The sequence below is a fragment of the Oncorhynchus masou genome, chromosome 18 (assembly GCF_036934945.1).
Source record: "Oncorhynchus masou masou isolate Uvic2021 chromosome 18, UVic_Omas_1.1, whole genome shotgun sequence".
In the NCBI taxonomy this organism is placed as follows: domain Eukaryota; kingdom Metazoa; phylum Chordata; class Actinopteri; order Salmoniformes; family Salmonidae; genus Oncorhynchus; species Oncorhynchus masou.
In genome coordinates, this window is record NC_088229.1 from 69,853,581 (window position 1) to 69,858,709 (window position 5,129).

At 37.8% G+C, this 5,129-nt stretch overlaps 1 long non-coding RNA gene across 2 annotated transcripts; it reads right to left on the bottom strand.

The window, feature by feature from the left end:
- Positions 1 to 242: 242 nt before the first annotated feature.
- On the bottom strand, positions 243 to 4,841 carry LOC135503780 (uncharacterized). 2 transcript variants are annotated; one of them, XR_010450003.1, is made up of 4 exons: positions 4,710 to 4,841; positions 4,320 to 4,393; positions 2,517 to 2,819; positions 243 to 1,763 (listed from the first exon to the last, which is right to left on the bottom strand). It is a non-coding gene; the product is annotated as an uncharacterized LOC135503780 (long non-coding RNA). The 2 variants fall into 2 exon arrangements; XR_010450004.1 differs by having other exon boundaries at positions 2,506 to 2,819.
- Between the last annotated feature and the right edge of the window lie 288 nt (positions 4,842 to 5,129).

Below are 5,129 nucleotides of genomic sequence, written 5' to 3' on the forward strand. Positions count from 1 at the left end.
GATCTGAATAATTCTATCTAGGGTTAAAGTTATGGTTAGGTTTTATGACTTTGTTGTTGTGCCAGCTAGTGACCACTCTGCAGAGCTGCCTCCACATTCATGAGTCGTCCAAATAAATGTCAACCTGCGAGCTACTGTATGTACTGTGATGTCTGAAATATACATTATTGGTATAGATAATAATTAAATAGAAGACAACAAGCTCTATATGATAGAAGTAACATTATAACGACTGGTTATTTCCAAAAGTGTATTTCAACATAAATCAATAACGATATTCATAACAAAATTCCCATTTAGAATATCACATCAATTATACAAACCAAGCTTAGTGGTAAATCAGTGCTTGTGAGTTTTGCAGAATAATACAACACATCAAATGACACAGTGCCTTCAGAAAGTATTCACATCCCTTGACTTTCTTCACATTTTGTTGTGTTAAAGCCTGAATTGAAAATAGATTCAACTGAGATGTTTGGGTCACTGGTCCACACACAATAGCCCATAATGTCAAAGTGGAATTCGGTTTTTCAAAAGTTTTACAAATAATGAAAAAAAATTACATCATAAATGTCTTGAGTAAAAAAGTGTTCAACCCCTTTGTTGTGACAAGTCTAAATAAGTTAATGAGTAAACATTTGCTTAACAAATCACATAATACATTGCATGGACTCACTCTGTGTGCAATAATAGTGTATTAACATGATTTTTTAATGAATACCTCATCTCTATACCCCACACATACAATTATCTGTAAGGTCTCTCGGACGAGCAGGGAATTTCAAACACAGATCCAAGCACAGAGACCAGGGAGGTTTTCCAAATGCCTTGTAAAGGGAACCTATTGGTAGATGGGTAAAACAAATAGCGAACATTGAATATCGCTTTCAGCTTGGTGGAATTACTAACTTGACTTTGGATGGTGTATCAATACATCCAGTCACTACGAAGATACAGGTGTCCTTCCTAACTCAGTTGTCAGACAAGAAGGAAACCGCTCATGGATTTCACAATGAGGCTAATTGTGAATTTAAAACTGTTACAGAGTTTAATTGCTGTGATAGGAGAACACTGAGGATGGATCAAACACATTGTAGTTATTCCACAATACTAACCTTAACTAGTTTGATGGGGTGGCAGGTTGCCTAGTGGTGAGAGTGTTGTGCCATTAACCAAAAGGTTCCTGGATTGAATCCCTCAAGCTGAAGGTAAAAACCTGTTGTTCTGCACCTGAACAAGGCAGTTAACCCACTGTTCCCCGGTAGACTGTCATTGTAAATAAGAATTTGTTCATAACTGACCTGTCTAGTTAGATAAAGGTAAATAAATAATAATAATTGACAGAGTGGAAAGGAAGCCTGTACAGAATAAAAATATTCCAAAACATGCATCATGTTTGAAACAAGGCACTATAGTAGCACTGCAAAAAAACATGGCAAAGTAATTCAGTTTTTGTCCTGAATACAAAGTGTTATTAATCAATGCAGAAGGAGCTTCCACAAAGTATTTATTGAAATAGGAGTTTGACTACTTATGTAAATGAGATATTTCTATCCCCACAAGGATAGTAGAACCAACACACACAGCTCCTCCAGACTGAACGTTATGCAGGCTTCTGGTTTAGGGCCTCTCTGGTAGCTTTGTCATTGTTTCTCAAGGAACTATTAAGTATTAAGATGAGAAACAGTAGAACACCCAGAACAGTGATGATACTGATGATAGGTGACCTGACGATCCCAGAAACGCTTGTTTTTCATTTCTCACTGAGAAAATAAAGAGAGGTTAGCACTCTGAATACTCACAAATGTTGCAGTATCAAGCCCCATATGGAATATATACACTGAGTGTACAACACATTCGGAACACCTTCCGAATATTGAGTTGCTCCCCCCTTTGCCCTGAAAACTGCCTCAATTCATCGGGGCATGGATCCTACAAGGTGTTGAAAGCATTCCACAGGGATATTGACCCATCTTGACTACAATGTTTCCCACTGTTGTGTCAAGTTGGCTGGATGTCCTTTGCGTGGTGGAACATTCTTGATACACACAGGAAACTTTTGAGTGTGAAAAACCCAGCAGTGTTGCAGTTCTTGACACACTCAAACCGGTGCTCCTGGCGCCTGCTACCATACCTCATTCAAATGCACTTAAATCTTGTCTTGCCCGTTCACCCTCTGAATGGTACACATACACAAGACATGTCTCATTTATCTCAATGCTAAATAAATTAAATCCTTCTTTAACCTGTCTCCTCCCCTTCATCATCACTGATTAAAGTGGATTTAACAAGTGACATCAATAAGGGATCATAGCTTTCACCTGGATTCACCTGGTCAGTCTATGTCATGGAAAGAGCAGGTGTTCCTAATGTTTTGTTAACTCAGTGTATATGAATACCGTATTATCACATTTAATTTGAATTACTGGACCTTTTCCTGGTCATATCACATGAACCCATTTAACTTATTTAACACTGGTCACTATATATTAGCATTGTACTTACATGTAACTTACATGAAACATTCAATGTGCCATGTCCGTTGCCACAGTTTGTGTTAATGGTAAAAGTGTAGTTTCCCTCATCAGCTTTGGTAACATTTTTGATCTCACAAAAGTAGGTGTTGGTTGTTATCGTAGTGTTACAATCTTTTATACAATCACAATTTCGTATTGGAGATTTTGATTTATGTTTCCAGAAATAATTTGTAGTTTTACATCCCATATTATTCTGACCTACATCACTGTATTGCACTCTACATGTCAGGTTGTGGTTCTGTCCTGGAACAACCGATTGATTTTCACACGTTACATTAACCCCTGGAAAACAAACAGGGACATGAATTAATGGACAAGCAACATAATATCGGATGCCAATGAATGAAAGGATATCAATGGGTAATATTGGGTATCAAACTATATCAAGGAATGAACATGCAACATGATATCATAGCATTGTTCCTATACAATTTTACATTATGATAAACGTGTTCATATACTGTACATACAATGACAAACGTGTGCATTCACATGTACATTATCATTCAGTGATGTCCTGAAATGATTAACACCCTTCATAAAGATCACCAATAATGACTGTACACTCTTAGAAGTAGAGCTGCCTGGAAGAACCTTTTGGTTTGCCACACCAGCTGAACCTTTGCAGGTCCTTGAGTAACCCCACTGAAAAGGGTCTCAGAGGAACCTCTGTGTGAAAGTTCAAACTGGAAACCTTTGGTAATGTGAGGGGTTAAAATGTGAACCTTTTTATTAACATATTGTAGAGGTGGCAGACTGTCAGATTAGAGACATGGCTTATTGGAGGCGTGGCTTTTAGCTAGTTCTTTATGGCCACCCGTTAGCGTAAATGTCATTCTGGTTCATAATTTTCATAATATTGAGTGTTTATGGATATTAGAGCAGTGGTACTGGGCTACCTTCAGACAAGTGTTGTAAGTCTTGTGGGCATACTAGAGTAAACAATTATCATGTACAGTGCCTTCAGAAACGTTTAATACCCCTTGACTTATTTCACATTTTGTTGTTTTACTAATTTTATTAAATATATTTTTACACATAATACCTCATAATGACAAAGTGAATGGATTTGATTAGACATTTCAGTAAATGTATTGAACATTATATACAGAAATATTGAATTTCAAACGTGTACATTCACATTCATATGTACAGTGGGGAAAAAGGTATTTAGTCAGCCACCAATTGTGCAAGATCTCCCACTTAAAAAGATGAGTTCTGTAATTTTCATCATAGGTACACTTCAACTATACTAATATTTAAAACCAAATACTTTGAATCAAGTAGTATTTTACTGGGTGACATTCACTTTACTTCAGTCGTTTTCTATTAAAAGGCGTCTTTTCTTGTATGGAAATTGGGTACTTTTTCCACCACTGGAATTTATACACCTCTGTCAGCATCAATGAAGCTACAAAACTGTGTGTTCAATCTGAACATGACAATACATGTTGTTAGTTTTGGTTGTGTTTCAGTTATTTTCTGCTCATAGAAATGAATGGTAAATAATGTATTGTGTCATTTTAGAGTCACTTTTATTATAAATAAGAACAGCATATGTTTCTAAACACCTCTACAATAATGTGTTTGCTACCACGATGATGAATACTCCTGATTTAATTGTGAATAATGATGAGAGGGTCAAAGATCCTAACCCAAGACATGCTAACCCCTCACCAATACAATAACAGGGGAGGTTAGTATGTCTTGGGGCTATGATCGTTGAACCTATAACTTTCTCACTCATAACAACCATAATAATGTATAAAGTGTGCAGTTTACCTTGTTTTTCTGACTGGACATTAGAAGTGAGCAAACTGAGACTCAGAAACAGCAGAAGCATTTTGCCATGTGTCCTAAAGCACAAAGAACAAATACCACAAAACATGAATAGCTTATACATTAACCTACATTAACCTACATCAGATTGGACATAGACTGTATGCTTCAAGCAGTAGTTATATGTCTTGAACACATGACCAACACATCCTGACACACTCACTCACTCACACACTCACTCACACACACACACACACACTCACTCACTCACTCACTCACTCACTCACTCACTCACTCACTCGTGTTTTAAGGGCAAGCAGGCATGCAGGCAGGCTGGAAGGCTGGCAGGCACACGCACACAATAATCTAAGTAGGTAAGGATACTGTACTTACAAGCTTACAGCCTCTGAATGTTCTGCCATCAAATAAAGTTGTATAGTACAGTGTCCCAGAAAATAACTGGGGGAGAAGAGATTCGGTGGACACGAGTGGAAACTCCCTTTCACAACCTATACCCTACATGATGCCAACTGTTGAGAAGGCATGCAACACATTCTCTCTCTCTCTCTCTCTCTCTCTCTCTCTCTCTCTCTCTCTCTCTCTCTCTCTCTCTCTCTCTCTACAGTGAATTTACTTTCACCAAGGGTTTTTAGCCACAGATTATTGGCATGGGAAACATGTCTTAACATTGCCAAAGAAAGTGAGGTGTATAATCTCTCTCTCTCTCTCTCTCTCTCTCTCTCTCTCTCTCTCTCGCTCTTTGTCTCTCTCTCTCTCGCTCTCTCTGTCTCTCTCTCTCGCTCTCTCTGTCTT